Below are 10,209 nucleotides of genomic sequence, written 5' to 3'. Positions count from 1 at the left end.
AAAATCAAGTAGATCCCACACAGTTTATTATAACCAACCGTGTGAGATGCAGCACAAAATATCTTCGGACCGTGTCTGATGACACTTTGCACGCTAGTTTTTTGTCTGAAGCGATTCCAAATTTTCGGCTTCCGCAGAAATATCTACCTCCCCGCCCCCTCCTCTTACCAAAAGCCACATTTCCCCTCTTTGCGCCTTCCTTTCCAAGTTGAAACCTTCACTCCTTGCTTGCAACGTCGCCGCCTCCTCGCTGGCGACCCTCCTTCACGCTGCTCGGCCTCGCTATCCAAGCAGGTAATCCACACCCGACCTCCATCCTCCTCCTCCTTCCACATCCCACATGCCCCGATCGCCGGCGCGAGCGCGACACCTTCCACCCAAATCGCTGACCCCTCCACCAAATAAGAACCGGCCTAAGCCATGGTGCACTTAGTATAGCCAGGATCTCAAGGAGCATTTGGCAGCGGAGAAGCAAATCACGGCCGCACGCGCGGATGAGTGATAACCCACAAGTATAGGGGATCGCAACAGTTTTCGAGCGTAGAGTATTCAACCCAAATTTATTTATTCGACACAAGGGGAGCCAAAGAATATTCTCAAGTATTAGCAGCTGAGTTGTCAATTCAACCACACCTGGAAAACTTAATATCTGCAGCAAAGTATTTAGTAGCAAAGTAGTATGATAGTAGCGGTAACGGTAGCAAAAGTACTAGTTTTGGTTTTATAGTGATTGTAACAGTAGCAACGGAAAAGTAAATAAGCGAAGGTCAATATGTGAAAAGCTCATAGGCAATGGATCAGTGATGGATAATTATGTCGGATGCGATTCCTCATGCAATAGTTATAACATAGGGTGACACAGAACTAGCTCCAGTTCATCAATGTAATGTAGGCATGTATTCCGAATATAGTCATACGTGCTTATGGAAAAGAACTTGCATGACATCTTTTGTCCTACCCTCCCGTGGCAGCGGGGTGCTATTGGAAACTAAGGGATATTAAGGCCTTCTTTTAATAGAGTACCGGACCAAAGCAATAACACTTAGTGAATACATGAACTCCTCAAACTACGGTCATCACCGAGAGTGGTCCCGATTATTGTCACTTCGGGGTTACCGGATCATAACACATAATAGGTGACTATAGACTTGAAAGATAGGATCAAGAACTCACATATATTCATGGAAACATAATAGGCTCAGATCTGAAATCATGGCACTCGGGCCCTAGTGACAAGCATTAAGCATAGCAAAGTCATAGCAACATCAATCTCAGAACATAATGGATACTAGGGATCAAACCCTAACAAAACTAACTCGATTACATGATAAATATCATCCAACCCATCACCGTCAAGCAAGCCTACGGTGGAATTACTCACGCACGGCGGTGAGCATCATGAAATTGGTGATGGAGGAAGGTTGATGATGACGATGGCGACGGATTCCCCTCTTCGGAGCCCTGAAGGGACTCCAGATCAGCCCTCCCCATAGAGATTAGGGCTTGGCGGCGGCTCCGTATCTTAAAACGTGATGAATCCTTCTCTCTAATTTTTTTCTCCCCGAACGTGAATATATAGAGTTGGAGTTGAGGTCAGTGGAGCACCAGGGGGCCCACGAGGCAGGGGGCGCGCCCAGGCGGTAGGCGTGCCCCTCACCCTCGTGGACAGGGTGTGGGCCCCCTGGCCTTGATTCTTTTGCCATTATTTTTTATATATTCCAAAAATATTCTCTGTTGATTTTTAGGTCATTCCGAGAACTTTTATTTCTGCACAAAAATAACACCATGACAATTCTGCTGAAAACAGCGTCAGTCCGGGTTAGTTCCATTCAAATCATGCAAGTTAGAGTCCAAAACAAGGGCAAAAGTGTTTGTAAAAGTAGATACGATGGAGACGTATCAATGAGTTCGCGATGGCTGCCATTTGTTCCGACCCCCAGATCTTGGAGGAGCACCTCGCTGTCGAGGCCACCGTTGACGCCTCGCGCGCCGACGCCGTGACGTGGTTGGCTACTTTAAACGATAGTTCGTGGCGTTTTCTCGAGGCCACCGTCGGTGCCTTCGACGAAGACTACGAGGTGTTTTATCAACATGCACATGCTTACCTCATCTCGAGAGCCATCAGGTTGGTGCCCAGAGCGGCTCAGGCAACTCACCACTACAACGAGGGGACCCACGATGCGGAGGCCTCACCCTCTTCCATGTCTAAGGAGCCAATCATCATCGATATCTCCGACAATAAGGAGTAGCTTGTCTTATTAGCTCACTATAAGGACCCATGTTCAGTTTGCTAGCTACTGCCTTTGCTTAACAAATTCTAGTGAATTGTGTTATCTACTTTTACCATGCAATCTTCTGCTACAGTGTATATGTTCTATATGTCGTGCAATGTGGTGTTCAATTAACTGCTTAGTTCAATTCTACAAATGTGATGTTCAATTCTTCAGGGTGCAATATTTCCAAGTTGTTAAGCATGCTTGGTTTGGTTAACTGTCTGATCTTCTATTAGGAGTATGTTATATTAAAAAAATGACTGTACACAGTAGGGTAAAACCCCACTGCAACTTTTATTATTATAGGGTAAAAAAAGACAAAGAGGTTCAACTATACATAAGGCTTGAGATAAGCCAGGAAAGCAAAAAAAAAGGAGAAAACTAGAGAGAAAACTAGGAACTAGGATTACAGCACAAGAAAGTCAAGCCAAGAACAGTAGGCTCCAACATAACTCTTCTTAATTCTAAATCTTAGAAGGTTGAGCTCCTCTAGGAAGATAGCTTTCCACCTCTGAATGCTAGGTTGAATGGCTTGGAAGATCAAACTGTTCCTTGAGATCCAGATAGCCCAAGAAGCAAGGATGATTATTTCCATGAAAAAAGGCACCTGAAGCTTCTGTTTGAGATCAAGAAAAGCTTCCAGAATTGAGACATTTGCCTGTCTTGAAGGGCAAATCAAGTCTCAACATTGAGCTGCAAAAGGACAGGTCCAGAAAAGGTGCTGAAGAGTTTCTTCCTGTGGACAATTGTTAACAGCACAGTTGTAGTTGGCCAAATGAAAAGTTTTCCTTCTCAGAAGATTTCTAGTATTGAGCCTATCATGAAGTAGTCTCCAAAAAAACACCTTGTGTTTTGGCTAACAGGAGCTGTTCCAGATCCAGTTGAACTGTTGTGGCACAATTTTAACTCCCATCATAACTTTATATGCTTTAGCAACTGAGAATTGTTCATTTCCCCAAATGTAGCTCCAAGTGTCAGTGCAATCTAGTGCATCAGAAGCCCTTAAAGCAATGCAAATGTCCTCCATAGCCTCAAATTCCTGGAAAGCTTGCACAGTCAGGGGTAGATGGAATAGATCCTCTAAGTATTCTACTTGGAGAAAGGTGTGGACATTAGCATCCTTGTTCTTCACAAAAGAGAATAAATGAGGGAACATGTCTTGCAAACAAGCTGAGTGCCAAAGATCAGTCCAAAATAAAGCACTCTTGCCATCACCTATGTTGCATCTGGCCAAAGACTTATAATTATCAATAAGCTTAAGGTTTGCCTTCCACCAAAATGATCCAATCCAGCTATTACCAGGCAGTGAATCATTGTTGTAATATGATTCCCAGATCAAGTTGACCCAGGGAATATTGTGTCTGTTATAGAACTTGTGCAGATTCTTAAGTAGCAGGGCCTTATTCTAAACAAAGATATCCATGACTCCCAAACCTCCCTGATTTTTAGGTCTACACATAGTGCTCCATGCCACCATGGCAGGTCTGTGGTCCTCCAGATCAGGGCCTCTCCACAGGCAATGTCTCAAATACTTTATGGCTTGGGTTTTGATGGTGACAGGCACATCAAGGCATCCCATGAGATAGATCAACAATGAATTTAGGACAGATTTTACCAACAGCAATCTTCCAGTCATTGTCATAAAGGAGGACAAACCCACAAGTTTCCTTTCCAGTCTTGTGACAAGAGGGAAACATTGCTCAACAGTAGGCTTATGAAGGCCTAAGGGTGCTCCCAAATATTGGATTGGAAAAGATTCCTTCTTGCAATGAAAAGTATTTATCAAAATCTCCACCTTCTGTTCTGACACATTTATTGGAATCATACTGGATTTATTGTAGTTTACTTTAAGGCCAGTGGTATCTGCAAAAGTACTGAGGAGGGCTTTGAGGCAATGTAGTTGCTTGGCATCTGCTTGTAGAATAACCAGGGTGCCATCAGCATACTGGACAATTGGAAAGTCAGGGCATGACTCCACTTGCAAGGGAGCAGATAACAATCCCAGTTGCATTGCCTTATTGAGAACTGACTGAAGAAGGTCTGTAGCAAGCACAAACAAGAGAGGGGATAGAGGGTCCCCCGGCCTGACACCTCTAAGACAATAAATTTTTTTTCCAGGGACACCATTTAGCAAGATAGCAGATGTAGCAGAAGTGAAGAGCATTTTGATCCATGAAATCCATCTGTCCCCAAAACCTTTGGCCTTTAAAATATCCAGCATTGACTGGTGCTCAATTGTGTCAAAAGCCTTTTCAAAGTCCAGTTTAAGTACAATAATTTCATCTTTAGACTTATGACATTGGTGTAGATATTCATATGCCCAACCCAAACAATCATGTATAGATCTTTCATTAAGAAAACCATATTGGTTGATGTGAACCAACTTGAGAATCACCTTCTGCAACCTGTTTGCCAGCAGCTTAGTGACAAGCTTCAGACAGCAATTTAGTAAAGAGATTGGCCTAAAATCATTTGCTGTCAAGGGAGTACTCCCCTTTGGAATGAGGGTAATATATGAAGTATTTAAGCTCTCAAGAGAAATTTGCCCTGCATGGAAATCATATATGAATTTGAGCACATCTCCCTTAATAATGTCCCAGCAAGACTTGAGAAATTCATTGTTAAAACCATCAAGGCCTGGTGATTTGTCTATTGGAAGATCTTTGACCACAGCATCAATTTCCTCTTCAGTAAAAGGTAATTCAAGTTTATCAAAAATATCTGAATTTTGTCTCTGCCCAAATAAGGAAACTAGATCAAAATGCATTGAGGTTTTATGAGATGTGCCCAGTCTTTTTTTGTAAGTTTCCAATAGTATTGCAGCTTTCCCAGCATGATCAGATACCTCAACTTGGTCATCATTTTGGAGAACAGCAATATGATTATGCCTGTAGTTAATTGAGACTTTAGTGTGAAAAAGTTTTGTGTTCTCATCTCCAAACTTCACCCCCTTGATTTTCCCTCTTTGCTTCAATAAATCTTTTGATTCCTCAACAAAATAAGCAGATGTTCTTTAAGAATAGCCCTGCAATTCCATTCCTGAATGTCCAACTCTCTAAATTCTTCAAAGAGATCCCACAGGAAGATGAGCTCATTTAGCTTTGCAATTTGAGTTTTCAGACATGACAAGGATTTAGCCCATAGTTTCAAAGCTCTTCTTAAGTTTTTAAACTTGGCATTCAAAGTTTTGACAGTATCAAGATTTCTAACTAGAATATTCCAAGCATTGGCAACTACCTGCTTGAAGTCAGAATGTTGGAGCCAATAGTTTTCAAACCTGAACACTCTTGCCTTTGGGATAGAAGTACCAACTTTTATTACACAGGGCAGATGATCTGATATAGGCTTTGCAAGAGGTAGCACAATTGTGTTTGGAAAAGTAGTCATCCAATAAGCAGAAGTGAAAAACCAATCAAGTTTTACCAACAGAGGATCATGCTGCATGTTACTCCATCTGAACTTTCTGCCATGCAAAGATAATTCAACTAAACCTTGATTATTGATTGCCTCATTAAACATAAGCATATCATTAACATCTCCAGCAGGTCTGTTCCTATCTGATGGTGCCCTCATAAGGTTGAAGTCTCCCATTAGAATCTAGTCAACATCATCAGGCATGTGAATATTCAGGAACCAGTTAATAAACTCAATTTTGTCTTGTGGGTCACATGGCCCATAAATATTAGAAAGAATCCAAGACTGATTAGAGAGAAGACTGGTAAATTGTATTGAAAGTGAAAACCTATTTTCTGCAATGACTTCTCCAGAGAACTGAGAGCCATTCCAAGCCACAAGGAGACCCCCAGAAGCTCCAACAGAGGGCAAGAAAGCAAATTTATTAAGTCTGGAAGGGCAGAAATTTTTTATGTAAGTTGTGTCAAAAGTCTCTCTCTTGGTTTCTTGAAGACACAAAATATTGCAGTCACTCTCATCAATTTTCTGCCTTAAGGCCAACCATTTGTCCTCATAATTTATTCCTCTAATGTTCCAATTGAGAATATTCCAGCTTCTGTTTGTGTTATTCATGGAAACATATAATTATTTTGTACCAGAGGTCAAGCACCAGCACTTGATCATCCAAACATAAAAGAAACTTGCACAATGCCCTGATCCACAGCACAGCACATATCCAGCAAAGCAGCCAATCATAAAGCATAGAGGTACTAATAAGAGAGTACATCACCAGACATACAGGGTTCATAAAGTGCCAATATCCAAGTCTTACATCATTCAAAAGCAGTTCCAAACTAGGTGTGAAACCACATACACACACCCTCCACATAGTACTCCAATTAAGGGACATAAACATTATGAAGAGTTGGAGGTATGTCCTTCTCCTTTGGCCAAGTGCACCTTGTCCAAAACTTCCTCGTGCCTTCTCTTGGGCTTCTTGGACAACTTGTCCTCCAGCCCCCCCTTAGCAACCTTACAGAAAGAGGCAGTGAGGTTTTTAATAACTGATTTTTTGTATGATGGGAGGGACAGCATTGCAAGGTAGACAATTATTATTAGAGCAGGAGTTTCTCTTGTAACCAGCATTGTCTTTCTTAATTCTATCACTTCTCCTTACCTCTGTTTCCACTAGTGGAGTCTTTCCATTTCTTCTCTTCCTCAAGTTATCTTGTCCAAAAGGCTGCAGCAGTGCCTGAGACTCCTCATCCTGCATATTGGCAGCCACTCCAATATTTTCTTTGCCCTTGGCCTGGGTACCTTCCTCCATGACCTGACAAATAGGTGCATGAGAGGTAGGACACTTGTCAGGTATGTGAAACATAATTGCTTGATCCATATTCTCCACAGCAGTGAACAGTTCCCACATTCCAGATTTTAACATATTGATAGTCCAGGCAAACTTATCAGGAGACAGAAGCAGGTGAACAGTAAAGTTAAACCAACTTACAGGAATGTTGGTAGAGAAAGAGCTCCTGCTTTCCAAAGATTGCTCTTTAAAGTGATGTTTCCACAGTAGCATGCCTTCTTCAGAAACAAAATGATCATTGTTAGCAGCAGCCATCTGAATACTTTTCAAACCAAGAAGAGAAGGTGCCATGCTAAAGTGTTCATTTATTTGATTAACCCAATTACCTTGGAGCCCTGACTGAAGATCCTCAAGGTTCTCCACTGGCTGCAAGCTTCCTCTAGCAGTGTTAACATGTTCAGGACTGCAGGCTAGGACTTCACTTGAAGATCCACTAGCAAGTGAAGGTTTAGTTTGCTCAACAGTTAACACAGCATCCAAAGATGGAACAGAAACCAAAGTAGGCTCCAATGTAACTTCCAGCAGTACATGTGGGGCAGGATCCACAGCAATAGATGCAGAGACATCAGCAAGAGCATTTGTTTCATGAGAAGTGGAAGCAACATGTTGTAGTTGGTCCGCAACAACCTGTGCATGAACTTGATCATGCATAAGAGCAATAACCAAAGCATCATCCTGGATGTTCTCTTGCAATAAAGGAGGTTCCTCATCATCTGACTGATAGGCTTGAATTATGTTCTGCAGCCCATTAGCAAGCACCATGGCAGGGGGTGAAGAATAGCAGGCATTGCATCCCTAGGAGGAATAATCTCCACTGCAACAGAGGGCAAAAGCATATTTGTGTTGTCTCCTTCAGAGAAATACATGTCTGAAGATAAACTATTGTTGCTAGGTGCAGGAAGCAGTTCTTCCCCATCTGCCCAGGCCATTTCTTCCTGTTGCGCAGCATCCAATAGATCCTCAAGATCAGCATTCTAGTGATTCTGTTGATTCTCTTCCCAGTTATCCCAATTCTTTGCAATCTGATCATCCATATCATTGTTGTTGACAGCATTATCATGAAAATCATGAGCAGGCTCAGCATCTTCAGGTAAAGGATGTGGGTCCACATTGGTAGGAGGGATAGGATCCTCATCTGCAGGGCCTCCACCTAGGAGCTCACTTGCCAGCACTTCAATGGAGGAAGACCAGCCATCTTCCTCAAATTCATCCCCTTCAGACCAACGCATACTTTTTGGGATGACATCTAAGTTCATAACTCTTGCCTTGACTATAATACGCCCCATGTGCTTGTCCTCCTTGTCCCAGGATATCATGCGGCCAAACTTACTAACAGCACAGGCCAAATCTTCAGTGTTATGGAAATCAAACGGAACTCCCGTCATAAGCAACCAAACAGTTCTATTGAAGTGAACTCTCATGTGGTTTCTGCCCTCATCATGCTTCACAAAAGTAATAAACACATCACCAAATTCATGAGGACTATCTAGGACCAACTTATCCATGTCCCTAACCCTCGTGAGCCGAATATAGGCTTCTCCGAACGGGCGGTGCTGAATGTCTCTTAACCCCAACTGCCTATGTTCAACAATAAACTCCTCAAGAACATCTCTTACATTGGGGAATGGAGCATCGACGGGGAGAGGATGGATGGTCGCAATCGCCCAATCTTCATGGCGACCAGGACGCTGCGGCAACACCACCCTAGCCACCCCATTGCAGCCAGGGACCTGCTGAATGTCGAAGCCATGTGGCACGAAAGGACGCGGGTCGATCGGAATGTTGGCCATCGGAGCCGCAGAACGAGCACTCGCCGGTGGAGTCAAGCTCAAGGTGACGGGAGCAGAGTTTGAGCAATGTTGTGAAACAGAGGAGCAGTGCGGAGAAGTTGAGGAGGCAAGTGCAAGACGAGGCTGAAAATTAGGAAAAGATCTCATACAGAGCTCATGAAAAGAGGAAACTAGTGAAGGGTCACGGGTCGGGCCAATGGACTTAAACCAGTCCTGGATCGCATCCAAGTCCCAGGCCTCATTTGGTGGGCTGGGGAAACTAGCAAACCTCAGAGAAGGGAAGAGCCCAAGAAGGCGAATGTCGTGACACTCCCGAGCAAAGTGGCCCATCTCGCCACACGCATAGCATTGAAACGAGTTATTTGAACGACCCAGATTCCCGCCCGCTGCAGTCACTGCGTGATCCTCTCCTGAGGGGGTAATGTCGGTGTCAAAACCGGCAGATCTCGGGTAGGGGGTCCCGAACTGTGCGTCTAGGCCGGATGGTAATAGGAGGCAGGGAACACGATGTTTTACCCAGGTTCGGGCCCTCTTGATGGAGGTAAAACCCTACGTCCTACTTGATTAATATTGATGATATGGGTAGTACAAGAGTAGATCTACCACGAGATCAAGGAGGCTAAACCCTAGAAGCTAGCCTACGGTATGATTGTTGTATATGGAGTTGATTGCCTACAGACTACAACCCACCGGTTTATATAGACACCGGATAGGGTTAGGGTTACATAGAGTCGGTTACAATGGTAGGAGATCTTGAATATCCGCATCTCCAAACTTGCCTTCCACGCCAAGGAAAGTCCCATCCGGACACGGGACGAAGTCTTCAATCTTGTATCTTCATAGTCCTGGAGTCCGGCTGAAGGTATAGTCCGGCTACCCGAACACCCCCTAATCCAGGACTCCCTCAGTAGCCCCTGAACCAGGCATCAATGACGACGAGTCCGGCGCGCAGATTGTTCGGCATTGCAAGGCGGGTTCTTCTCCAAATCTTGTGTACCTGTAGGAATAATGTTCGATTTTTGTAGTGCTCCTCGGCTTCCACGTCCAATAATGGTCGTCTTCCACGTGTCAAACGAATGCGAAAAGCCAGGGCATTTTTACATCCACACCCCTAGCCGTATAAACGAGCCGCCTATTTAACGGGATGGGGATTTAGGTCCAAACCACATCTTCTCCTTTCCGCGAGTTATCATCAGAGTGCTTCCAGCAAAGGTCCATTCCAACTTGACCAGCCGTCGCAGCTCCTCCCCTCGCCCCTACGGTCCCAAACCCGAGGACTGGGAGAGTTGCACCATCCCGCATAGCGAGTTAGTGTCGCTTCAGGCCAAGGGATTTCTCCCTCAGGCATACATGGTCCCGGTACAAGCCGGTCTCGCCACCTACAATG

This window comes from Triticum dicoccoides, chromosome 6A (assembly GCF_002162155.2).
Source record: "Triticum dicoccoides isolate Atlit2015 ecotype Zavitan chromosome 6A, WEW_v2.0, whole genome shotgun sequence".
In the NCBI taxonomy this organism is placed as follows: Eukaryota; Viridiplantae; Streptophyta; class Magnoliopsida; order Poales; family Poaceae; genus Triticum; species Triticum dicoccoides.
This window is presented reverse-complemented; position numbering follows the sequence as displayed.